Source organism: Rhinopithecus roxellana, chromosome 6, assembly GCF_007565055.1.
Source record: "Rhinopithecus roxellana isolate Shanxi Qingling chromosome 6, ASM756505v1, whole genome shotgun sequence".
NCBI classification, from domain to species: Eukaryota; Metazoa; Chordata; class Mammalia; order Primates; family Cercopithecidae; genus Rhinopithecus; species Rhinopithecus roxellana.
Genome location: NC_044554.1, coordinates 90,644,878 through 90,672,513, shown reverse-complemented (window position 1 = coordinate 90,672,513; position 27,636 = coordinate 90,644,878). Strand labels below are relative to the sequence as shown.

At 42.4% G+C, this 27,636-nt stretch overlaps 1 protein-coding gene and 1 pseudogene across 3 annotated transcripts in view; one reads left to right on the top strand and one right to left on the bottom strand.

Annotated features, from left to right (window-relative positions):
• Window positions 1-27,636, top strand: part of ELMO1 (engulfment and cell motility 1) — a 578,893-nt gene that overhangs the window by 35,124 nt on the left and 516,133 nt on the right. The gene's annotated exons all lie outside the window — the stretch shown is intronic.
• LOC104656970 lies at window positions 2,655-3,692 on the bottom strand (annotated as a pseudogene). The gene has a single exon (XR_747209.2). The product of XR_747209.2 is annotated as a nucleolar protein 12 pseudogene (transcript).

Sequence of the window (27,636 nt, the reverse complement as noted above, 5' to 3'; positions counted from 1 at the left end):
GGATAGGGGTTTTCCTCCTCAGATAGTTTTGGTGAATATTTCTGTAGTTGTCCCTTAGCATAGAAAGATTTTCCAGCAGGATACTAAGAGGTACTGTTTAGCATATTTCAGTTTCCCATTACCAATCCCATAGACCTGATAAGATGTGGATGTTAACTGCTAACATCAAAGAATGTTTTCTAATTTTCTTAGTGGAAAATGAATGGAATGAATCATTCACTTAATATTATTTTGATATTAAATTAATTATATTAAAATATTATTTTGATATTAAAGTGGAGGTAAATGGACTGTCATATACCTTTTCACTTTGCTACTTCACAGTTTCCCTGTGTTCTTGGCGTGCTGAAGTGGCCTGGTGCAGTGGCTCACATCTCTAATCCCAACACTCTGGGAGGCCGAGGCGGGCAGATCACTTGAGACCAGGAGTTCCAGACCAGACTAGGCAACATGACAAAACCTTGTCTCTACTAAAAATAACAAAAATTAACCAGACATGGTGGTGCACGTCTGTAATGCCCGTTATTCGCGAGGTGGAGGCACAAGAATTGCTTGAACCCAGGAGGCAGAGGTTGCAGTGAGCTGAGATCACGCCACTGCACTCTAGCTTTGGCGACAGAGCGAGACTCTTTATCCCACCCACCGCCCCCAAAAAAGGAAAGTGCTAAAGGGTGTTTTCTTGAGTGACAGGCTGGAACTTTAGACGGCAAGCAAAAGAGAGCTAAGGGCATACTTTGCATGTTACATGGACGCTCATTTTTGGCCAAGGGGATTTCTTCTGAGAAGTGAAAAATATCTTCAGACAGGTTGGTTCATTTGGTGATTGTCCTGCTTGTCAGGTTGCAGCAACCGATACTCTCTTCTTTTGTTCAGTAGATCAACCAAAGGCCGCTATGTGTAAGGTATTTTCTGTGGATTCAAAGTTGAACAAGACTTCCTTAGCCTTCCTGGTCTTTCAGTCTGATCAGGGAGATGAGACAGGCACACAAATAACCAAAATACAAAGGACCAAGAGGAAAGCTAGGCTCGGAAAAAGGGCTGTTGGGCTTGGAGGAGGGAAGGAAAGATTCCTGGAGAGATGAAGAAAGTCCTTGTGTGCAAGGGGAAGGGAGGAGAGGGGGGATTTCAGACAGAGCAAGTATTAAGAATTTCGAGCCTAAATGTTGTGAAGCAGTTAAAATACAAAAAAATAAAATAAAATAAAATAAACAAATTGGTCCAGTTACGTCTCATATTAGTGACTTATTATTGTTTAACAAATCACCACAAAACTTAGTGGCTTGACTCAACAAGAATCATTTATTCTCTTTCATAATTTTCGTGGTTGAGGAACCCAGGAGCAGCTTAGCCAGGTGGTTCTGGCTAAGGGTCCCTTGTGAAGTGGTGGTCAGATGTCAGCTGGGGCTGCAGTCATCTGAAGGCTGGACTGGGGCTGGAGGACTTGTTCCAAGATGGTGTGCTCCTGTGACTGACAAGCTGCTGCTGGCTGTGGATGTCTCTTAGGGCTGCTTGAGTGTCCTTATGACATGGCATCTGGCCTCCCCCAGAGTGAAAGTTTCAGGCAGAGACAATCATGTGGCATCTTTTTTCTCTGACCTAGCCTTTGAAATCACATAGCATAGCTTCCCACATACTCTGCGTGTTAGAGAAGAGTCACTATGGTGGGTCTAGGGGGAGAGGATTCACCTTTTAAAGGGAGGAGCATCCAAGGATATGCACCCATGTTTTAAAACCAATACCATTCTCGAAAAAAAAAGACAAGCAAAAATGATAGTTGTATTAGTTTTTCTTTAGTTGGTGTGTCTGCACAGTGTTTAACTATATTAGTTGGCACACTGTAGTTTTTTGATTGGTAAACTATGGTATATATAATGTCTTCATCTGTTAAACTAGTCATTTAAAGTAGAAACTGGCAGTTTATCCAAGAGACATCTTACCACAGAAGCCTCTTATAGAAGACAGATAAAGTAGAAGTCAGGGGCTCAGGCTAAGGTGGTGGTGAAGGGGACTGGCACAGCCTTTCCTCAGTGTCCAGGAGGACACCACTAACACCCTGGCTCCTGAGAATAGAACTCTCCAGAAGCCATTTCATGGACCCATCCACTCCTTCCTGTGATTTTTTTCTTTTGGAGTTCAGTTGTTCCTTTGAAGAAAGAACAAAATTTCATGTTGTTTTGCAAAATATAATTGTAAGAATTATTTTCTGTATTATAAACACATAGTTTGAAAGATGATGTGTAGCACTGAATGATGGTTAGTACCATTTCTTCCAAAAACATTGTGTGTGTGTGTGTGTGTGTGTGTGTGTGTGTGTGTGTGTGTGAGCGCGCGCGCACTTGTGGGCAGAGATAGGAAGCAGTTGAGAGTGAGGAAGGGACTTTAATTTGAACAGAATTTTCTCCTCTGTGGAGCATATTAGTTAAATATGTACTTGGACTGAACCATAACACTGTGTTTAAAGCAGTGAAAGACATGAGCCACCATTCTCAGCAATATCAAAGCTGAAGCCCTCCGTGACCATGTGATCTCACACCATCATGACGTTCCTGGTCATGGGAGTGGGAGGCAGAGTTCTGAGAAGTGGAGAGTGTGAGTGCTTTCTTTTTTTTTTTTTCCCCCACAGGGAGAATTGTACTTTATTGTATCCACAGGGCAAACTGCTGGAGACAGACCCATGGGCCCTGACCATTTCCACCACCCTAGAAACCTGCCCTGCGCGTGGTATCACCGACAAACAAATCACAAGCACACAACTCTCTGATGAGTTCCAGAAATCTGATGAGTGCCAGGCGGGGTGCACATTTGGGAAGATGCCCCCGCGTGGCTCTGAAGGCTCTTCCTGGGGAAGGCCTGCTCTCAGCTGCCTGCTCCTTCTGGAATTCAAACCCCAGGCAAAGGCAGCTGGCCCCAGGCCAGATAGGTCCTGGCTTCCCAACCTTGAGCTGTGCAGTCATTACCTAGGTGCAGGCTGGGCTACAGGGACAGCCAAGCTGAGAAAGGACAGGTCCTCACAGCCTAGGCCGGGGCACCGCTTGGTTCTTGGTCTCACTCCCCGCTGTGCCGCGCTTTGCCTGTCAGACGGCGGCGCTGGGCCTTGCTGGTACGAGTGGCCCTTGGGGGCTTCTTGGAGTCCTGGGTCCATCGGGGATGTTTCCTCTTGACCATTTTGCGGCTGTGTGCATGCAGTGAGGCTGTGAGAGAGGAGATCCGCTGAGAGAGCAGGGGGTCTCTGGACTTCCTGGGCAAGGCTTTGATTGGCTTCTCCATGGATGACGCCTCCTCCTCAGACCCGTCTCCAGACCCTCCCTCAGGTGGGGTCAGCCCGAGCAGCCGGGCCCCTGAGAGGTCCCGGTCACTGATGGTGGTCACAGTGACTGTGTGGTTGGGGTGGTCATACTGCACTGACTCTGTCTTTGCTGTCACCAACCGGTCCAGCTCATCTGCCTCCTCCAGCGCCTCTTCTCTCTCTGCCGGCATCTTCAAGTATTCCTGGTGGCGCTCCTCCGGAAGCTTCCTCTGCTCCTCCTTCCGCCGCTGCTTAATCTCCTCAATGGCTGCCTTCTTCCGCTCCACCTTCCGCTTGTGGAAGCCTGTCAGGTACTCCCGCCTCTTCTCCTCGTCAAAGCTGAGAACGAGCCTGGGCCGCCGGTCGTCACCATCTCTCCTCTTCTTCTTGTTGCGGCCCATAGCCGTGAGTGCTTTTAAATTAAGTGTCTTTGATAATTACCAGAATAATGGAAAAAGTTTATGAACCAGATCAGGAAAAATATGCTCATTAGTCATATGAATATTAGTTTTCTCAACATAACAATACACTTCTGAGGTTCCCCCCTTCTTCCTTGGCCCCCCCACACACAAAATGCCGTTTGTGTCGACTGTATGGCCATTTCTGTAGAGTGTAGGAAAAGAGACCCTCTAATACAATAGAGAAGTTGGAAAAGCTGAATACATTTTCTCTCTCTAACTTAGCACACATAAAGGGCAAGAGCCAAAAAATTAAATTTTATTTAAAGAATGTTGAGGATGAAAAGCATAGCGATATTAATTTTTCTCCACTGTCACTTTCCACTTTCATCACTGCTACAATTTATTGTACCCACTTGTTCCTGGAAAAGAAAGAGCATAATCGCTTGTTACAGTGATTTCTTTTTAAAATATAGTGTTGTAGGATGTTGAAAAACTAGAAGAAACCAGTGGCTAGTGGTAAATGAAAGAGAGGGAACTTTGTTTGCAAAGATGTGGACAGGGAATAATATTGCTCCTTGAATTTATCCACTAACAAGTCAGTATTAATATCTGTGGGACTTGCCATTTAGAATATTGGTAAGGTAGAATTAGTTGCTACATCTCCATAATTATTTCTTAAAATGGTTTTCTGAGAACCAGGAAAATGTTATACTACTTCTTGTTCCTACTTCCTATTCTAGCTGTTCCAGGTTTCATTAGGAAAATGTGTGGGAATAAAAGCCAAGCTCTTACTTAACAGAGTGCGTGGTGTGCAGTAAACATTAATTCTCTTCCTCCTTCTCTATCCTTATGCCTTCTGCACTGACCCTAGGATCCACAGACGAGGGTGACAAAAAGTGTCACAGCAGATAGCTCATGAATTGCATCCTTTTCATTAGTTAGCTAAAAATTCTTTCCACTCCTGTCTTCTTCCCTTTGCAGTTTTTTTTTTTTTTTTTTTTTTTTTTTCCTCCAACAGGAAACCCACTGTTTTTTTGTTTCTCTACCAAAATGTGTCAGGTTGCCTTCCTTTAGGGCTAGGCCAGCAGGCTCTATGATAGGATCTAGTTTTTCTCATTGTATTAGTTTTCCCTTGTTTGAATGAAGAAAGTGATTATAAACCTGGATTACTATTCATTTCATTTTCATCCATGTATGTCATTTATTCATTCATTTGTTCATTATAACATTTGTAGAAGACCCACTGTGTAGGGCTGTGTATGTGTTAAGGGGTGGGAGGGACTAGAGCAGAAGGTTATTGGAACTGAGGCATCTGACCCTCTGTCTCTGCTTTTTAGTGGCTCACAGTCTGGGGTTGTGGGGAGGGTTGGAGAGAAAGACAGGAAGACAAGTAGATACATTTCAAATAAGCATTTACTGAACCCTTGCTGTGATCAAGGAACTGAGTCCTTATATGTGGATACCAGGTTTTCCTAAACTTGTTTTTTTCTTTCAAGGAGATAATACTTTAGTAGAGGAGAGAAGACACATCTAATGTAGCAGAACTTTAGGGAGCTTTCTATGTGTCAGTCACCAAACCGCAATAGTACTGGGGAGGTCATTTATTTTCATGTCAATTACATAAAATAATCCTTACTATGCAAAGAAGGTAGAATAGAGACTCTCTGAGCTAGAGTAATTACAGCAGGAATTGTAGAGGAAGTTTGGAGCAAAATAGTCATAGTAGTTAAGGGTTCTGACTTGGGAGTCAAGATATATCTGGTTTTGGATCCTGGCTTCGTTACTTAATAGCTATGTGACTTTGGGGGAAGGAGGGAGATAATTGCCTTTTCAAGATTCAGTTTTCCTGCTTGTAAATTGGGGATTATATTGATACTATTTACTGTGGTAGATTGTGTTTTCCAAAATGGTCATATCAGTATCTTTTATCATACATGATCTTACCATATCCCTGTGAAATTCCTGCCGTCTAGCAATAGGGTTTATGTTCCTCCATTTGGTCTTGAGTGGAATGCTGTGACAGCTTTGACCAACAGAGCATAGCAGAAGTGATACTACATGGCTTGCAAGGCTACATCATAAAAATGTTATTCACCTCCATCTTGCTCTGCAGTGTATCTCTTGGAACCCAGCCACCATGCTGGTAGGAAGCCCAAGCAGCCCATGGAGAGTCTCAAGTGGGAGGAATTGAGGCCTCTGGCCCACGGGCCTGGCTGAGTTCCCTTCCAACAGTTAGCCTCAACTTTCCAGCCATATGAGTGACTATCTTACAAGTGGATCCCCCAGCAAGCCCCAGTTGAGTTGCCCTGGCTGACTGTGCTTGGAGCATAGATGAACCATACCTACCCAACCCTGCCCAAATTGTAGTTTCATGGGAAAAATAAAGTGATTGTTGTTGTGTGAAGCCAATAAGTCTGGAGATGGTTTGTTATACAGCAGTACACAACCAGGACGCTTGCCATATAAAGTTGCTAAGAGGAGTCAATGAAATGATACATATAAATCAGCATAAAACTAGTGACCCATTAATGATAGCTCTCTTCATTATTATCACTAGTTAAGAGAAGTTATTTAATAGACGTCAGCATTAGTTCAAAGCAAGGTCACAACCTAAAAAGCTACCTATGAACTTTTGGCATCCAGTAGGTTTTAGGAAACTAATTGTGTTCACTTTTTTTTTTTTTTTCACTTGCAAAACCCTGCTGTGTATCAGCTTCTGGATCACCTTTCTGCTGATATTGTGCTGAGTTTGTTCTGAACTCTGCGTTCTCTGTTGTTTCAGAGTTTTACTTAGGCTTTCTGTGCCATGGCCTGATGTGTAAACAATGTTTAAACTTCCAGATTATTTTGTGAAAGTCATGCTCAAGGCTGTTATTTTATTAAAAAAATTTTTGTGTGTGTGTGGTAAAAAGTAACACAAAATTTACAACTTTACCATTTTAAGCATACAGTACAATAGCATTAACTATATGCATATTCTTATACAACAGATCTCCAGAGCTTTTTCACTGTGACTGGAACTCTATACCCACTGATAAACAACCTCCCCTTTCCCTTCTCCCCAGCCCCTGGCAACTACCATTGTACTTTATGTTTCTAAGAGGTTGACTACTTTAAATAATCCCTATCAGCGTAATCATGCAGTATGGCTCTTTTTGTGGCTGACTTATCTCACTTAGTATCATGTCCTCAAAGTTCATCTGAGTTGTAGCACATGACAAGATCTCCTTCTGCTTTAGGCTGAATAATATTCCATTGTATGTATATTCCTATGGTTTCTTTATCCCTTCATCTATTAATTAACATTCAGGCTGCTTCTCCCTCCTGGCTATTGTGACTAATGTGGCAGTGTACACGGTAGTGCAAATGTCGCTCTGCTGTTATTTTTTCCACTTCCTACCAATAGCAGAATCTCATTGAAATGCATTGGAAAGACAGATAGTAGAGGCTTATCTGAGTTCTTTGCCATCTTTTTTCCAACATATCTTAGAGAGTGATACATAATCAGGTAGCCAGACTGCCCAGATTCTTCCTGGGGGTTTCAACTTCATTATGTATATCTATTGTGTAACCGGATGTGATTAGAATTAAACCTCTGCTGGGATTTCTATTACTTTCAGAGCAGTTTCACAAGCATTATTTTATTGAACCCTTGTTGCATGATAGCTATTTCTTTAGTATGGGGAACACAAGGGTACAAATATGGTGTGGATATAAACTCCAATGTATATATTTATTGTGGTATTCAATGTTCTTTACCAATGTAAAATTCACTTATAGACTTGACACAATTTTTTGAAATTACTATTTTTAAAATTAATAAATATTTTTAAAATTAATCAATTTTTTTCTAAGATAAATTTTAGGTTTATAGAAAAATTGGGCACAAAGTACAGAGTTTCCATATCCTCTCTTTCCCCAACAGGGCTTCCCTTTTATTAACATTTGTTACAAGCAATGAGCCAATATTGATAATTATTATTCATTGAAGTTCATAGTTTACCTTAGGGTTTACTTTTTGTTTTTTACAGTTCTGTGAGATTGAACAAATGCATAATGCCATTTATCCACCATTATCCTATCATACAGAAGAATTTTACTATCCTAAAAATCCCCTGCAGTCCACGAATGTATCTCTCACTGCATGTTGCTGGGAACTACCGCTGTTTTTATTGTCTCAATAGTTTTGCCTTTTCCAGAATGGCATATAGTTGGAATCAAACAATCTGTGGCCTTTTTAGACTGGCTTCCTTCACTTAGAAATAGCATTTAAGATTCATCCATGTTCTTTTTTTTTTTTTTTTTTTTTTTTTTTGAGATAGGGTTTCCCTCTTTTGCCCAGGCTGGAGTGCAGTGGCCCAGTCTCAGCTCACTGCAACCTCCGCCTTCTGGTTTCAAGTGATTCTTCTGCCTCAGCCTCCTGTGTAGCTGGAATTACAGGCATCCACCATCACGCCTGGCTAATTTTTGTATTTTTAGTAGAGACAGGGTTTCAGCTTGTTGGCCAGGCTGGTCTTGAACTCCTGACCTCGTGATCTGCCCACCTCAGCCTCCCAAAGTGCTGGCATTACAGGCATGAACCACCGCGCCCACCCCTCATCCATGTTCTTTCATGGCATGATAATTCATTTCTTTTTATCTCCCAATACTGTATCATTGTATGGATGTACCATTGTTTATTCACTCATCTATTGAAGGACATCTTAGTTGCTTCTGAGTTTTGTCAAGTATAAGTTAGGCTACTGTAAACATGCATGTGCAGAATTTGTATAGACATAAGTTTTTTTAAACTCTATTATAAATTACCAAAGTGTTCTCCACACAGGCTATATGAATTTACACTCCCATTCAGCAGTGTATGTGATTCTGTTTACTACAAATCCTTACTGACAGTTAATACTGATGAATTCTTTCATCTTTGCCCAACTGAAGAGTGAATGTGGGTATCTATCTTACTGTTATTTTACTTTATATTTCCTGATTATTAGTGAATCATCCCATTTTAATCTTGGAAGGAACTTTGAGATCTTCTAGTTAATGCTATATTTTAAAGATGCAAGAAACAAGACTAAGAGTATTTTCTTGGCTGGGCATGGTGGCTCACGCCTGTAGTTCCAGCACTTTGGGAGGCCGAGGCGGGCAGATCACAAGGTCAGGAGTTCGAGACCATCCTGCCTAACACAGTGAAACTCTATCTCTGCTAAAAAAAAAAAAAAAAAAAAAAAAAAATGCAAAAAATTAGCCGGGCGTGATGGCGGGCGCCTGTAGTCTCAGCTGCTCCGGAGGCTGAGGCAGGTGAATGGCGTGAACCCAGGAGGTGGGGCTTGCAGTGAGCTGAGATTGTGCCACTGCACTCCAGCCTGGGCAACACAGCGAGACTCCCTCTCAAAAAAAAAAAAAAATTTTTTCTTACTTCTTCACTTTCATTTTTCTTTCCTAAGAATATGTTTTTAGTCTCATTGCCTTATGCCCCTCGTTGTGGCTATTGAATTCAGTATCTCATGCCATGGAAATCTTTCACATTTGCCATGTGGGTGGAATATATACAAAGAGAGGGAAAAAAATGAAAGAGTAATACCATGTATTTCTCCCTTGCACCAACTGCAGATTTCTCCCTTACACCATCTTTATTTTCACTAACAAGAAGATTCTGTTTCCCAAACTAATTATATTTGACACAGGCCCTGAACCAGCGTGGGTCCTCAAGCGTTCCCATGAATGACAGAATGAACCCTAAGATGCAAGGAGTGGGAGATGAGGTCCGCTTAACGGTTTGAAAATACCCCTAGATCCCAGTGGCATCTCAGCTCTGCAGCTTGAGCTTGACTTCCGATTCTGCCTGTAGCTGCAGTGGACTGGGAATTACTGATAAGGGAAGCAAGTGTTGACATTTTCCATATTAGGATGGGTTCTCCAGGGAATTCTGACCCAGGCTTTCGTGGTCAGCTCTCTTGAGGCCAGCTTCCCAGAGGCTAGCTTTTGGGACCAGCAGAGTTGACCTCTGGGGCAGGGCAGCCTATGCACTGTCCTCTGAGGCTAGCAAGTTCAAGACACTCTGGTTTCCCCTGGAAAGCCTTTGGAGTATTGGAGGAGGATTGGCTGGGCTGTGATCCAGCCAGTCTGTGTTTTAACTGCCAGGGAATGAATAAGCCTATCTTCCTGACTCCCTGTTTCCCATTAAGAAGCCCGACACCTTGAGTCCCAGGAAGTGTGCCACACATGACTTTAGTGCCCCATGCACACATAAGTTTAATTGCTTTGTGATTGCCTAAAATGTGAAATGAAGGAACACATTGCCTATAAGGATAGCATTTGCGATTCTGTGCATTTCATTTCATCACACCTATTTGTGTCAGTTAAAGCAACATGAAAGTGTGTTTGCTCCTATCTTGATATTGTGTTTCTCTGTGATTTGGAAGAATAACTGCAGATAAGCAAGCTCTGGGTGTGACAGACATGGGGGCAGAGGTGAGACAAGGTGGAGGCTGGGGCGTGGGGAGGGGGTCGGAAACATTGGGCATTCCAGAAGGAGGGAACAATATGTGCAAGGGCTGGGGCCTGCAATAAAGCCTGACATTTTTGGAGGAATTCTTAGGTTTTTTTTCCCCATTGTTGTTGTTTTGGAAGTATAAAAAACACCCATGCCTGATTCTTGGGAAAGATTCATTCAGATAAAATCCCATTGTCACTCAAAGTTATGCTTTCTCACACAACCATTTCAGTCCCCCAGTGCTGGTGGCCCACATTACCACTGCTTCATTGGTCTGGCCACAGTGAATTCTCTCCTGGAAGTGTTTGCTCAGCAAATGCCTTATTCCGGCAAATTTCAGAGCCTGTAGTTTCAATGAACACTCCTGATCATGTGCTGTTTGCATTTTATTCAGAAAAAAATAAAAAATGGGGGGAGAAAAGAGGGGAAGGGATGTGAGCCAAGCAATAGCTGAATGTTTTTTAAAAACTAGATGTTTTGTTTTTCATCAAGTAACAATTACCCAGTTGCGACCACAATCTATTTAGAACTAAAAAATTTAAGCCAGCCTTCCAAGCCCCAAAGAAAACTATGGAAAAAAAAGATCCAGGAAACTTTTAGTACTGGGATGTAGTATCTCCTTTTCATGCTAAGTTTGCAAACCTTGCTACATTGCCACAAGGAGGAGGAACATTTCAACACTGATTAGCATCTGGGCCTCGCAGATGGGGTGTGTTTGTTCGAACAGTGTCTTGGTTATAGGAGAACCTTTATTGGAACAACCGGAAGGGCTCAAGGAATTTATTATATACCAGGTTGCTACTTCCATTAACATGGAGAAGCATCTAAAGGATACATTGTTTGTCACATATATCAATATCAAAGGTTAAAAATAGTGTGGGACCTAGGGATGCACCAGAAAGCTGTGCCAATGGTGAGGATTGGCTGTGATAGGACCAGATGAGAAAGAGCATAAGATAACCATGGAAATCATGGTGCACAGTCACCTGCATGGGGCGGCATGCAGTGTGCATGGGAGAGACCTGCCACATGGAGTGAAGGTGGAAGGGGGAGCCACCTAGACATTCAGAGATGGGTCTTGATGGGATAGGAGAGGGCGTGGACCAGTGAGGATGGAAAGTGCTGGCCCAAACCGTCCCATGCATGCCTTAAAATGAATTTCTGGACTGATTGGAGAGAAAAAATGATTACAATGTTATGGATTCTCTTTCCCACCCCTCATTTTCTCTTGCTTTTTTCCCCCATTAATATATTTTATTTTTTAGAAGTTTTAGATTTACTGAAAAAATGACTAGGTAGCACAGTATGTTCCAATATACACCTGCTATCCACAGTTTTCCCTATTATCATCATCTTGCATTAGTGTGGTACATTTGTTATAATTAAGCTAGTATCCATTATTATGAATGAACAACAACAGTTCATTAAGGTTCACTCTATGTGTTGGATGTTCTATGGGTTTTGATAGTTGCGTAATGGGCTGGGCATGGTGGCTCATGCCTGTAATCCGAGCACTTTAGGAGGCTGAGATAAGAGGATCACTTGAGGCCAGGAGTTCGAGACCAGCCTGGGAAACACAGTGAGACCCCCATCTCTACAAAAAGTAAAAGAATATCTGGGTGTGGTAATGTGTGACTGTAGTCCGAGCTACTCTGGAGGCTGAGGTGTAAGGATTGCTTGAGGCCAGGAGGTCAAGGCTACAGTGAGCTGTGATCGTGTCACTGCACTCCAGCCTGGGTGACAGAGTGAGACCCTGTCTTAAAAAAAAATAAAAAATAAAAAAGACAGTTGCACGATGTCATGTGTCTACTGTTACAACGTCATACGGAATAATTTCACTGCCTTAAAAATCCACGATGCTTCACCTATGCACCACCCTACCATCCTCCTGGCCTCCAAACCCCCTGGCAACCAGTGATTTTTTTTCAGGGATTGAGGGGGTTTCACTATGTTGCCCAGGCTGTTCTCAACCCCTTGGCTTCAAGTGATCCTCCTACCTCACCTTCCCAAAGTGTTGGGATTACAGGTGTGAGCCACTGTGCCAGGCAAACCATTGAACTTTTGACTGTCCTTATAGTTTTGCCTTTTCTAGAATGTTATATAATTGGAATCATATAAGTATGTAGCCTTTTCAGACTGGCTTCCTTCACTTAGAAATATGCATTTAAAACTTATCCATGTCTTTTTGTGGCCTAATAGCTCACTTAAAAAATTGCTGAGTAATATTCTATTGTGTATCTATACTACAGTTTATTCATTCATCTACGGAAGGACATCAGGGTTGCTTGCAAGTTTTGGCAAATAGGAAGAACAGTGCTGTAAACATTTGAGTGCAAGTTTTTGTGTGGACATACATTTTCAACTTGTTTAGGTAAATTATTGCTGGATTGTATGACAAGATTATGTTTAACTCTGTAAGAAGGTACCAAACTATCTTCAAAGGTGGTTACACCATTGCCCCTTGCTTTTTGATTTTCCATGTGACTTTAGTTTGGGGACAGAAATTAATGATAATATGTGGAAAAATGCAGGTACTACTTTTAAGGTGTAATACCCTGATTCCGAAATATCCAGAGAAGCGTGTTGTGCTGGGTGAGATAAAGACTAACAGTATCCTTCAGTATAAGGATATTAATTGTTTACTTAACCAGAAGTTAGGGATCAGAAGGCTTCAGATTCATTAAATAGCTCAAGACTGTTCTCAAGGATCCAGACTCTCTCCCTCTACTCTTCCGTATGTATGTTGGCTTTCTGTCTTCTGCTCATACTTCATGGTCTTAAGATGGTGGCTGTAGCACCAGGCAGCATGTCCCCAAACACTTAGGAAGAAAGAGGAAGGGGAAACACCAAGAGCTGTCCTTCCATTTTGTCCCTTTTATCAGAAAAATGAACACCCCCAACCCAATGAAAAACCCAGCAGATTTTCTCTGATGTTTTACTAACCCCAAATGGGTTCTGTAGTCACTCTAGCTACATGGAGGCCAGGAAACAGTAATTTGGAGTCTCTGTCATTTCTGCTGTTGGTTTCTTCCTGTAATGATATTCTCACTCACAGCCTGGCCTCATCCATTTATCAAGCAGAATATTGCTGGAGCCACTTGTAACTTTTTGTCACTGTATGGGAGGGGAAATAGCTTCTTCCCATGCATCATCAGGTTCATGACTGAGGCCCTTACAACAAAAAACAGATTGACAATAGAAAAGGATTTGAGGTAAGTTTTATGTGCCACAGGAGCCTTTGTAGGAAGGAAAGACCTGAAGAAGCAGGTAAACCTGTGTATTTTTATGCTTAGGTTTGGTGAAGAGTAGACAGTCTTAGAGATGTATGATTGGACAAAGGGACTATCTATGATCTAATTGTAACGAACTATGGGAAGTTTAGCAAGCCTGTTTGATCAGATTCTTCTTGTCACTTCTGTGTCTTCAGCTCTTTTCCTTTGGGTGTAGGGAAGGAGTCTTTCTCATATGGTTTGGCTGTATCCCCACCCAAATCTCATCTTCAATTGTAGTTCCTATAATCCCCACAGGTCGTGCGAGGGACCTGGTGGGAGGTAATTGAATCGTGTGTGTGGTTACCCTCATGCTGTTCTCATGATAGTGAGTGTATTCTCACAAGATCTGATGGTTTTATAAGGGATTTTCCCGTTTTGCTTGAATTCTTCTCCTTCATGACGCCTTGTGAAGGACATGTTTGCTTCCCCTTCTGCCATGATGATAAGTTTCCTGAGGCCTCCCTAGCCATGCTGAACTGTAAGTCAATTAAACTTCTTTCCTTTATAAATTACCCAGTCTTGGGTATGTCGTTATAGCAGTGTGAGAACAGACTAATACACTCTCTCATGAGGCTCTTATGAAGTGCTTTAAAGAAAAATCAGAGGCCGGGTGCAGTGGCTCAAGCCTGTAATCCCAGCAGTTTGGGAGGCCGAGACAGGTGGATCACGAGGTCAGGAGATCGAGACCATCCTGGCTAACATGGTGAAACCCCGTCTCTACTAAAAAATACAAAAAAGCTAGCCGGGCGAGGTGGTGGGCGCCTGTAGTCCCAGCTACTCGGGAGGCTGAGGCAGGAGAATGGCGTAAACCCGGGAGGTGGAGCTTGCAGTGAGCTGAGATCCGGCCACTGCACTCCAGCCTGGGCGACAGAGTGAGACTCCGTCTCAAAAAAAAAAAAAGAAAAGTCAAAGTCAGAAAATGCTTCCTCGATTTTATGACCTGCTATAGGAGAAAAGGGGTGACGGGAAAGTAAGAGTGACATTCCTGCTTCTGTTGTTTTCTCAAATGCCAAGGTGCCATGTTTTGGGGTAGCAGGTCCTGAACCCATTACTTCAATGTTCTTATTTTATCTATGCATGAGGGCTGAATTATTCCATCACTTTCAAACTGTGTTTTATGGAGCCCCATATTTCTGACATGAGTGTAGGGGTCTCTGCAGGGAGAGTGAACAGAATTTGAGAGGGCAGGGCTCCAGCTTCCCTCTTCTTCCTAGATAGCATACCTTCATTTACTGAAGCTTCCCTCTTCTTCCTAGACAAGCATACCTTCATTTACTTAAGCTTCCTCCCAGGGTAGAGTTCCTAGGGGTCTTCCTTTGAATTAAACTTCTGCAGCTAAAATTAAGTGTGAAAGCATTCAGTTAGGTGGATGTCTCTTTCAATTCTAAGAGTCAGACTTTTGGACCAAGATGAGACAAGGCTATTAGTCTTGTCCTTTGCAAAATCCCTGGGATTTTTTGCCTTGAAAACTTTACCAAATACCCATATTGTGCACAGGTTGGAAGAAAATTGTTTTGTCTTCTGTCCTCAAGAAAAAGGAATTTCTTTGCCATTTAAAAAGTGGCTTAAATCTTAGCTCTTCCTTGTCAAGTTGATGGTCTGGAGGGGGAAGATAAGAAGATGGCCATCAGTTTAAGTGTTATTCCTAAAAAGTAGAAGTTTTGATCTTTCCTGGTATCTCCAAATGGAATTTATCAAAGATTCTGGAGTAACTGAAAGGGGTGATCTGTATTCTCTTCCACTGTTTCCTAAATCTCTCACACGTTTGTGTGAAATTTGCAGACTTTTCAGATGGACATTTAATATATGATATAGTATTAATCTGGGTTGGAAAATGTTCTGGGCTTTTAAAGTATATCTTAGTTAAAATGCTTTGTAATTTGCATATATGCCCTGAAGTAATTTTATGGAATAGAAAAATACATGAAAACAAAAACAGAAACTAGGTCTATGCTGAATTTGCTGTTGGGTGAAACTGGCTTTTTTTTTTTTTTTTTATTTTGAAATAACTCCAGTGGTTTCATGGTCCACACAGCACATTGTGATCTATGGACAGTGTACTGATGCAGATTCTGCCTGTCTGATCCTGGAAGGTACACTGGCTTTCCAGGCTTGTTGGTGCAGTATTTAAATAAATGAGCCCTGCTGTGTGTGAGACAAAGGGCCTCTGTACTAACTGAGCATATGCTATCTGATGTTCTATATTTACATGTGTCATCTCATTAACAATGTATTCTCCCATTTTGCTGCGGAAGACAGTGACACATCAAACTTGTACCATATTAAATAGCTAGGAAGTGTCAAAGTTGGAGCTAAAGTCTCCCAGAAGCCTGTATATTTGTTACTAAATCAGTAACTCTGCTTCACTAAATTAATTGGCATTCTTCACATAAAAGCAGGGGGAAGGGAACTAGTAAATTTTGGAATGGATTTTTGTGCCAGATAATTTGCACATTTCAAATTGTTTAATCCTCACAACAACCCTGGGGGAAGGGGGTTTATGCCGTGTGTGGAACGGGAACTATAGCATTACTCCCACTTCAGGTCACAGGAAATTGAGGATTGAAATTATGGAGGAAATGGGCCCTTGAAGAGCACGTAATCTCCCCTAAAGATGTAGCAGTAATGATGCTGCAGATGACTTTAGGTGGTGGAACTTCTGGCCTCTTTATGAATTTGTAAAATTCCCACCAAAACAGAGTTACTCAGCGTATTCTGAATACTGGAGGCTGATGTCATGCATTATCCAAAAGCATGATGAATGTTTATCTACCCAAAGAATAAGATGAAAGGTTTTGATTTTCCTCCTTCTCCACATACTTGACAGCAGCTAGTGGGCAAATACTTGGCTTCCCTACCCTGTGTGTGCTGGGCTTTTGTTGGGCTGAGGTCAAGGAATAGCATGTGCCTGGTGCAAAGTGGCTATGCCCAGGGCTTCCTGAGAGTGGGTTTGTGCCCTGGCCGTGGTAGAATGCAAAATTGGTGGTCCCTTCAGTGAGAACTCACTTGCAGAAAATCCTCACACAAAACCTAAAACTTAGATTGATCTGCAACAAAATTGTTCAGGAACCCACTGCCTCCACTCCAGTCCTGGGAGAGATTTGCTCCCATCTCTGTCTCCATTCTGCAAGAGTTTGTTGGATGTGGTCCCAGCCCTCATGGGCATTTCCTGGCAGAGGCTGGGCAGGCTATGACATCACGGCAGGGGGCAGATCAAGGAGGAGCCAGAACCTGGAACCCCTGTGCCTCTGGATCCAGGTGGCTCCTGGATGGGAGGGCAGAAACTCAGCAGGAGAGTGAGGATCGCCATTCGCCCAAGAGGCAGGATGTGGACTCTGACCAGAGGGCTCAGCGACAGGTACCAGGCAGGCATTGGCTCATTGGGCTGGTACAGGTAGATAAGCATACATATGGGATACTGCTCCATGCCCTACTAAGCTGTAATGTTCATGGAGCTGGGTTTGGCCTGCAGTAACAGGGTGCCTTGAAAGAAGCCTTCCTGTGCTTCTTGGGGGCGAAGGAGGGACTCACGTTGTAGATGCAGACCTGGCTTATGAGTCTAGCAGGGGGCCGAGTCTAGCAGAAGGGTCGAAGTGCTGCCCCAGCTGAAGTTATCCTTCTCTCCATTTTCCGAGAGGAATTAATCAGTGTCGGTGCAGCAGAAAACTTAGGATAAGATGATAGCAGCAGTACACACGAACAGGGGGTGTCCTCCCATCCCACATTCTTCCTTGTCATTTCCTTAGGGAAGGAAATCTCAGCCCTTTAGTTTCCTTGCATAGAAAGGTTGACTTTTGTTTCAAGTGTCCAGGAATCTAACATCAGGAGGTAAATACAATCCTGGAAACAAAGCAGAAGATAAACAAGGTTAGTGAATCCATCCCTTTCTGGTTCCTCCCTGAGTTGCCTTGTCTTTTTTCTTGAATGGAGCAGTGAAGAGGGCTTCAGAAGAAAGACAATAATGATTAATCGACTGTTTACATTTCTATGACTATATGGATTGGGTTTTTGTTTGAAGGAAACTTTGATGTTTTTGAACATAGGAAGGGAAAATAAAAACCAAAAATAGTAACCTCCTTTCTTTCTAGGTGATGAGAATAGAGTTCAAAAGCCCTTTACTGCTTTTCCATGTATTTATACAAAAAAAAAAAAAAAAATAATAACCCTGGGGGCAGAAAAAGGTAGTCCCTCTTTACTAGCATCTATTATGTGTCAGGGAGGCTCTGTGCTACAGCTCTGTGAGCTCATTTAATTCTCACAGCAGTCCTAATGAAATGTGTATTATTGGCCGTCTTTTATTAAATTTAAATTTAAATTTTAAGTTCTGGGATACCTGTGCAGGATGTGCAGGTTTGTTATATAGGTAAACATGTGTCATGGTGGTTTGCTGCACCTATCAACCCATCACCTAGGTATTGAACCCAGCATACATTAGCTATTTTTCCTAATGCTCTCATTAGCTATTTTTGCTAATGCTCTCCCTCCCTGTATCCCACCTGCTGACAGGTATGTTGTTGTGTGTGTTGTTCTCCTCCCTGTGTCCGTGTGTTCTCATTGTTCAGCTCCTGCTTGTAAGTGAGAATATGCAGTATTTGGTTTTCTGTTCCTGTGTTAGTTTTCTGAAGATAATGGCTTCCAGCTCCATCCATGTTCCTGCAAAGGACGTAATCTCATTCCTTTTTATGGCTGCATAGTATGGTGTATATGCACTACATTTTCTTTATCCAGTCTATTGTTGATGGGCATTTGGGTTGGTTCCATGCCTTTGCTATTGTGAATAGTGCTGCAGTGAACATATGCATGCATGTATTTTTGTAATAGAATGATTTATATTCCTTTGGGTATATACCCAGTAATGGGGTTGCTGGGTCAAATGGTATTTCTGGTTCTAGATCTTTGAGGAATCGTATTATCCATCTTGATGAGGAAAGTGAGGTGCACAGAGGTGATACTGCCCAAAAGGAAATCACGGGCAAACAGATCTGAGGGGTCCAGCTGCATCTTCACAGGCATGCGGTCCATAACGCCTTTTGTGCATGGATGCTGCCCAATGGGGCTGTCTTACAGATGCCTTTTATGACCTATACATTTACCCTATGTATTCCTCATAGAGTTGATCCAAAGATGGGCTTGAGCCTACTATCAATTTTCTGTCAAACCTTTGAGAACTAAATATTTTGCTTTTGAGCATGAGATATTTTAAGTGTTGTTATTCAGAACAGAAGAAAGGGAAATGACAAATAAAATTAACAAAGTCTAATTTGAGAGATCATGAAACAAGTGTTAAGTTTTTTTGTGGGCCTTATGTTGTTTCTTGCCTTGATATATAAGTAAATTAAGTAAGGTTCAGTTGACTGTATATTTTGCAGACATTCTAACCTGTTCATTACAGTTTACTACTGTGGTTGCCTATATTCCAGCCAGTTTCTTTCTGTCTGAGAAAAGTTCCTTTCTTCAGTCTACCTCAGTCTCTCTTTGGGTTCAGCTACCAGGTAGACAGGTAGTCTTTTATAACGCAATATAGTCATATTTAATGTTCTTCTTTTTCTTATTCAGTGGAAGCACTTGATGCCACCAATTGTCCTCTTATCACTCCTTTGCCAACGTCCTATGGAATTTCATGTATAGTAATTTCAGAATAGCTAATTTCTGGCTAACACTTATTGAACTCCTGTGATATTGTAGTGTAAAGGAAAAATATATACATCTAACACATGGAAATAGGCAAATAGGTAAAAGTATAACTGCATGTCCCTTCAATGTCATACTGAATTATTGCCCCCACTCAAGATTATCCAATTCTCTAGGAGTAGGTGGCTTTCTCTGCTATTGTTTAATTTACTATTTGCTGTTGGTTAGGATATTGTACCATCCGTAAGGGTACATGAATACCTATAGAAAATGGACAGTGATGCAAAGGATTTCTGTGTGATAGCAGTGTGAATGATTCTTGCCCATTAGAAAAGATAGTCCCAAAGTACCATTTTGACATCCTATAAAGCATTACTTAGGTTTTTTATCTACTTCAGCAATCTTATTTGATCATTTTTTTTTCTTTAATGGACTATATTAGTGGCTCTGACATACATCATACATTTTACTTTTTTTCTTTTTTGTTTTGTTTTATAGAGACAGAGTCTTGCTATGTTGCCCAGGGGTCTTGAACTCCCGGACTCAAGCAATCCTCCCATCTTGACCTCCCAGAGTAGTGGGATTATAGGCATGAGCCACTGTGCCAGGCTGCTTTATGCAACTTAATCTTCATGTAAATCCTCTTAGGTGAGCTTATCATTATGTCTACTGTGCTTAGAAAGAAAGGAAGCTCAAAGGTGTTTAAGTGGCCTGATACAGGATGGATGGCTTAGTAATTTGGAGCCACCAAGGGAGCAAAGGTTTATCTGAATAAGGTCCACTGTTGAATACACTTTGTGATGTCACCGTGAAAACACATTATTCTCACCAAGGACTGCAATGATGAAGTGCAGCTGAGGATGACTCCATAAGGTGCACAAAAGAATGTAGATTAATAAAAGGAAGAAATAAGTAAAGGCAAAAAGGCTGAGACTGCCTACAAAAAACTATGATGCTATTGCATTTTTTTCTAACCATTAATCAGAAATAAAGTGTGCAAAATGTCGGTGCACTTGTTTTTATTCATCGTAGCACTACACAGATTTTACTTGGAAAGTCCCTCTCTCCTACCTCAGCCCTGAATATTTGTTTACGGTGTGTATATAGAGAAGTGGTTTAAAATAAGAAGTAGCAGAGGTGCTTGCTTTACATTAACGGAGCAAAACATACAAGACATTGAGAGAGAAGAAGAGCCATAATTGCTTCTAGACTCTAGCCAAACCCTGGGTTTTCATCTTTCAACATGTAAATGTACAGTTTCTAAATTCAGCTTTTTATCACTCTGGGGTGTTTTCACTTTTTCTTAAGGATCTCATCAAGTTCTGAAAACAAAATTGGTTATAACTTACTTTCCTTAAAAGGAAATAGATGAAGTGTGTGCTATGAAATTAAGTCAACAATGGGCTGCCCTAATTCTAGAATTACTGGAAATGATTAGGGAAGCATACATGGTAGGTGGCAGTGAGAGAGGCAGGATGAGCAACTCTTTTTTTTTTTTTTTTTTTTTTTTTGAGATGGAGTTTCACTCTTGTTGCCCAGGCTGGAGTGCAATGGTGTGATCTTGGCTCACCGCAACCTCCGCCTCCCAGGTTCAAGCGGTTCTGCTGCCTCAGCCTCCCGAGTAGCTGGGATTACAGGCGTGAGCCACTGCGCCTGGCCTAGGATGAGCAACTCTTAAAACACAGCTCTCTCTCTCTTTCTAGTATTGTAAAACTACTCCTAGCTATGCTCATGATAATTACTGCAGGAGGTAACACTGGGAACTAAAATGTAATTAAACTACTCAGCCTGCCATGATATTCATCCATGACTGCAAACTTTGGCCTTGAAACATTCCAGTAATCAGACTCAGTGAAAATTTGCTGGGGTCTCAAGTTTAAGATATTGGGAAATTGGTTTTGTGTCTCGAGGTGCTGAGTTACCAACACCTACTCTTCTCATCTGCATCCTGATCAAAGGCACCCCCACTGCCATGCACTTAATCCAGAAGCCCCCCAGGCCCTCCTGATAACTCTCAGCCCTTCACTTCTCACATTCCTGCAAAATTCTGCAGATCTGGTGTTTCTATGGAATCTGGTCTCTGTTTCCTCCACACTGCTCCTGCCCTAGATGAACCCTCATCAGCCTCTGTGCTCTGGAAGACACTTCCATTGTCTCCTCACGTATATTCTTATGTACCTCGCTTCCCTTCTGTTCCCCAATTATTCTCCTTCTGCAGATGGGGTTCCTTAGGTCGTTGTAAGAATGTGCATGATCTTGGCACTTGGCTTCCAAACCTTTAGAGATTCATGTTTCTTATCAGCCCTGGTGTAGGCTCTTGCTGAGTGTCTGAGGCCTGTCTGATCTAGCTCCTGTCTCCTTGTTCTCTAGTCTCCCCCCACCTGTCACTCAGCTTAGCTCACAGTCTGACTGAGGCCCTATTTACATCTTCTTTCAGGTTTTTGAACATGCCAGACCATGTTGAGCTGCTCCTTGGTGCTGGACTACTTCCCCCTCCACCTGGTCAAGCATCTCCTTCTCACTGATTTCCTGTAGCTTTCCAGTAATAGTATTCTGTAAGAGACCATTTTCTCCTTTGGAGCAGGGCATTGTCCAACATATATTAGTGTCCCCGGGCCTAACAGGGAGAGGCTCCCCGTAAATATAAGTGGTATGAATGAATGAATGAGTAAAAAGAGGTATTTCTTGCGTCAAAAAGTTAAGGCAGCTTACCTCTACTTAGCCACGGAAAAATTGTGTGAGTAGGACTTAAGGTATTCTTCTATTTTCCATAAAGCATATCATCTCTCCTTTCCACCGCTTTATCCTATCTAGGGAGCACAGCAGGGAGCACTTATACCATAGAAGGCAGAAAAGTTACAGATCAAGATATGCCCAAGGCCCTTCTAATTCAGCCTCTCTTTGGAGTATGTAGGCCAATCTTTATGGACTTGAGCATAAAAAAGGGGATCTGAGCATAAAAAAGCAAGTTGAGGAACAAATGAACAGTGATTTTGGTTTTGGATAAACCAAAACCAGGCACCACTTGACAGCAGGCAAGGGAAAGGCTGCAGCTTCACCTTTCTGTGATATTCCCACCAAAAATGCACAACCTGAATCTAATCAGTAGCAGCACCAGACAAATCCAAATTGAGGAACAAAATAACCAGTCCATAGTCTTCAAAAGGGTTAAAGTCAGAAAAATCAAGGGAAAACTGAGGGAAGCACTTTAGAATGAAGAGACTGAAGAGACACAACAGCTTAAAGCAGTGTGGGATTCTGAACTGGATTTTCTTTTTTAAGTAATATACTATAAAGTACTGTTATTGGGACATTTGGTGAAATAATGTGCTATAAAGTACATTATTGGGACATTTGGTGAAATTTGAACGAGGTCACAAGAGCAAATATTATTAAATGTTAATTTTCTGATTTGAAAGGTTGTGTGGTGGTTATATAGGAGAATGTCATTGTTTGTTGGAAATCTAGACTAAGGTATTAGTGGGTGGTGAGCCATTGGGTTGGCAAGTTATTCTCAAGTGGTTCAGGAAGAAAGAAATGTATTTATATTATAGCTTCAATTTTTTGTGAGTTGGAGATTGATTCAAAATAAAAAGTGTTTAAAAAGAAAAAAAATTAATGAACAAGCTTAGACTTTTCCCCGTGGACAAGTTGCCCAGGAAAGATGTTTTGTATTATGTCCTGATGGAAATGTGCACAGAAGTGACCTTGGTAGACCTTGGAATGAGTTGGGGGTGGGGAGGTGGTGAAGCCAAGGGGCACACCCAAGAGAACACCTGCATCCTTTCTCAGCAACCCTCAGGAGGTGGCCTTAAGTGCAGACAGGCTCAGAAGACAGCAGACTCCAGGGGAGCACAGTTACCTCCTAGGGCAGGTGCAACTAGCAGGTTTTTAGTGACTGGGAAGCAAGAGGCCAATTTGATGATTTATTGTAGAAAATGTCATCAAGAGCACTGGTACTCAGACTAGCAGATTTCCTCCCTGTAGGCAGATGTCGAGGGAAGGAGTTGTAATCAGGAGAATGTTTGGTAAATGTAGAATCACAGTGAGAAGAGCTAGCCAGTGTGATCAGAAAGTCCAGAGGCCTCCAGAGCCAGGACAGCTCCATCCCCCCATTCTGTAGGGAGGCCTCACACCTGGCAGCAGACATGGAACAGAGAGACTAGAGTGGGCCCACCCTCCCTTGTATAGAGCTGGGGTAGCCTGGTAGTGCCAATTTGCTCAGATTTCATGGTTGGCCACCTCTGCTTCTGACTGATGTGCTCTTGCTTTAGATATGCGAATGGCCTCAGCTAGGTTGTTACCAAGTTCTGCCAACTGCAAAGCCCCATGGACTGTTGAATGGCTTTGCACATCTGAGGTCTTGTGTTAATTCTTTCTGGATTGGTTTTATACGTTAACTGTCAGAGGCATATGCCACTTTATTCAGGTTCCTTAGAGCTTCTCCTTGCCACCCTGTACTTCCTCAGAGACCACTGGCCATGTGGGAATTTGAGTTAGAGAGATGCTGACCTCTAGAGTAGCAACTTCCCTCTTTCTGTTTTGTTTTGCTTAGTTTTGAAGTCTGGAGCCACATCAGAGGAAAGAAAGATTATTTAAAAAAAAAAAATGTTTACCATCCTGGAATATTTTATTATCTCTAGAATTCTTTAACTTCCCTGGGTTGCAGACTTCCTTTCGAAATTTAGCCAGAATATCTATATTTCTCATTTGAGAACAGTGTGTCTCCCCTTCTGGAAACTCAAGTTCTTCAATTTCTGGGTGCGAAGTCCATGCAGGGCCATCGCATGTGTGTGGAGATTACAGTTCTCTTTCTACAACTGAATGCTGTCTTAGGGTGGAACACACACTTCCCCCACAGGCTTTGCTGCTCTTTCTTGCACAGGTGGCCACTTCTCCTCCTGCAGGCCTTCTGGATACTTAGCCCTGGAACCTGTGGTCCCAAATGGTTCCTTGTATAAAAGCCATCTCTTCCCTGGTGAGCGTTACATGGGGACTTGCCCAAATCTTGATGCTCTTGAGTAGCAGAGGCTGTTTCTGAAGAGGTTCCTGAAATCAGGAACGTGGCATGCAAGTCGGCCCCCAGCTGGGGGTTCTGGACAGCTCGGTGGTTAGAGACCCACCATGAAGGTGTGGGTCCTTCTATGAGTAACGAAGGCCCTGTGCACCTCCTGGAATAAACGCTGTTTTCTTCAAAGAATTTTTAGAGAAGAAGTACATATACAGATTGGCTCACACTGGTCCAACCTAAAAGTCCTCAACTTACTGTAATTTTATATTTTGTTTTATCTTTTGTCATAATATTATAAGGCTTTGCACACAAATGCCTTTATAAATAACTACTTCTGGGCTGGGTGTGGTGGCTCGTGCCTGTAATCCCAGCACTTTGGAGTGCTGGGCTGGCAGATCACTTGAGGTCAGGAGTTCAAGACCGGCCTGGGCAACATGGTGAAACCCCGTCTCTACTAAAAATACAAAAATTAGCCAGGCATGTTGGCAGGCACCTGTAATTCCAGCTACTCAGGAGACTGAGTCAGGAGAACCACTTAAATCCAGGAGGTGGAGGTTGCAGTGAGCTGAGATCAAGCCACTATGCTCCAGCCTGGACGATAGAGCAAGACTCCATCTCAAAAATAAAAAAGAAAGAAAGAAGAAAGAGCTGTGGGGGAGGAAGGGAGGGAGTGAGGAAGGAAGGAAGGAAGGAAGGAAGGAAGGAAGGAAGGAAGGAAGGAAGGAAGGAAGAGAGGGAGGGAGGGAGGGAGGGAGGGACTACTTTCTCAGAATATGCCTGATTTGGGCTTGATTTGAACATTGAACCACTTCCCTCTATCACATATTCAGTTGGGGATGGGAAACAGTGTCTACAGGGTCACCAGGTCAATTTGGTGTCCTGCCCTGGCCACCTGTGTGCCCTGGCAGTTGTCTATAACCAGATTGTCCTCTCATCTAAAAGTGCAAACTCCTGATAAGCTCATGGCCCTCAACACCTGGTAGATAGAAGCAATAGCATGAGGGCCGGGGTGTGGCGGTGGTAGTGGGTCCTAAGCACCTATAAGTCTCAAAGAGCAGAGACTTGGTTTCCATTTTCAAACAAACCAAAACAAACCCATAAGCCCCATATGAACTCTGCCATTAGTCTTTGACATCTGTTTGATTTTTTTACTGGGTCAGGGATGGTGATGAGTCCTAAACTATGGGGACCATGAAAAGGATTAGGAATAGAATCACTGGAAACACATGCTATTCAGAACAGGTGGGGCCTGAGGTCTGCTTAGGAACCTGTAGGTTTTGCTTTTTATCTGTCCCTGGGCCACTGTGTTCTGGGAATCAGAAAAAAAAAAAAAAAAAAAAAAAAAAGGCAGAGTGTAATAAGAAATTTGCTCCTTGGGGCACCCTACTGACCTGTGTCTTTGTCAGTCAGATTCCCTGTTTGATGGGGGGAGTTCTGCCACCCTGCACTCTGTGAGACCTTCCCTTGCACAGTGAGTGCGGGCTTCATGTGAAACCATTCATACTCCATGCAAGTGGCGCAAGCCTGACAGCTGTGAAGGAATGCTTCTTGGGTTCCTGCTCAGTTAAGGGGCTGACTTTATGTTCATAGTGACAGCTGCAAAATACAGATTTAGGGTGGGGGCACTAGCTCTAAATTCCTGTTACCATTTGTGTTTTTAAAAAGTCTGCATTTTTATGTCTATGGTGCAGCTTTACAACTTGCTGCTGTGATAGCCTATACACAGCCATTTCTTGTTCTTTTGATTTTTTAACCAAGTGATTTCTGGAACCAGAGCATGGGTGACTTCTTGGGGGATGAAAGCACTAGGGAATCTGAATTTCAAGAGGTAGGATAGGGAAGGCTATGAGATTTTGGAAGTTGGGCAACATGAGAGAGACTGTGGGAAGCATGCCTTTCTGCTTACGGTGATTAATTTTTGTTTCAAAGAGCAGCTCTCCGTAATGAGGGTTGCACATGCTGGAGAATTAGTAAGAATCTTGGGGGATGCCTGCGCTTCATTCTTTATGCATACCCCTAGGTGGAGGTGGAAGTATTTGGTTCCCCTACACTCTTGACAGACTCTTCCCTATGGTTAAAGGAGAACTGAATTTCCCAGCAAAAGCTGGATATCAGAGTCTGGAGACTCCTATGTCTCCCTACTACCTGTGCCCAGGCTATTAGTCCTGCCTCTTCATGCTCCACAAGGTGGCAGGATGGAAGGTTTGTCTTCCACCTGGACAGTTCCTGACTCTTGGAGACTCTTGCATGCCTGAGATGCTTTAGCAGTGGACTGAAGTGTGCAGATTTCAGGTGACAACTTCATTGCTTCCGCTAGAGGAAATAGACATGTTGGTCTACATGCGCATCAACACGATGGAGGAAAAAATGCTCAACGTTTTAAAATAGACTTTTAAAAACATTACCGAGACTGTTTAGTGCCTTAAAAAAAAATCCTTTTGAACGTTGACAGTCCTTTCCTCCATATATAAAGGAAAGGTTTTATGTGGCTGTTTTGCTTAATGTGGGCTGGTTTTATTTTGGACTCTTTGAAACCCAGCGTGAAGGCTAAAATTCTGCTCTGTGGAAAAGTAAAAATGAAAGGAACTGCCTGGTTTGGGTTGTGCCAAATTAAAGTGACAAGGGACAGATAACAGGGCACAGCCATGCCCACAAATTAGTCCTCTCTAATTTGCTGCTGTGGAAAGTAGTGCTTTGGTGTTACATTGCTATTTCTTTCCTTGAATTAAAGTTTAGAAAAGAAAGCCTAGTTTGCTCAAAAGAGAAAACTGGAAAAATGTAAGCCCATCAATATTGAAACAGCCCATGGTTTCCTGTGTTCAGGGAATTGTTGGAGGAAGTTCTGCTTCAAAAACATGTAAATTACGTGGTTTTATTTTTAGAAGCCGCACTTCTAAAATGTGTATTGGATTATTTTGTGTGCTGCTTAAAGGTAACCCTTCCAAAGCTCTTGTTGACATGCAGAACGTCTTTTGTGTGGGTCAGGTGATGGTGGTATTTTTATTTTAAAAACTTTTTTAAAGACATGGTCTCTCTCTATTGCCCAGGCTGGAGGGAAATGGCACAATCATAGCTCACTGTAACCTCTATCTCCTGGGTTCAAGAGATCCTCCTGCTCAGCCTCCCAAAGCACTGGGACTATAGGCATGAGCCATGCCCAGCTGGTGGCAGTCTTTTATGTGGTTTTTTTTTGCACGTGATGTGCCTTGGCATCACGGAGTGAGTGCAGCATCTTTCTCCATGATGTTATTGGGATCCAGGAGGACATGTGGTTTTCCCAGTCAGTGTGCCCTGCTCCAAATTATAATACTCCTCCTCCCTGATTACAACTTCTCAGAAAGCTGAAATGTCATTCTTTGAAATGTGGTGGCACATGATTATAATATTACCAAAAAAAAAAAAAATCAGATACATACGTTGTGTAATAAAAGTCAGGATTACTTATTACAACACCGTACCAAAAAAATGCAGTATTTCAGTCCTGGTAAGTCTTGTTTTGTTCTTAGTATCTGTGTATGTTAAGGGGAGACCTGTTGTCTCTGTAT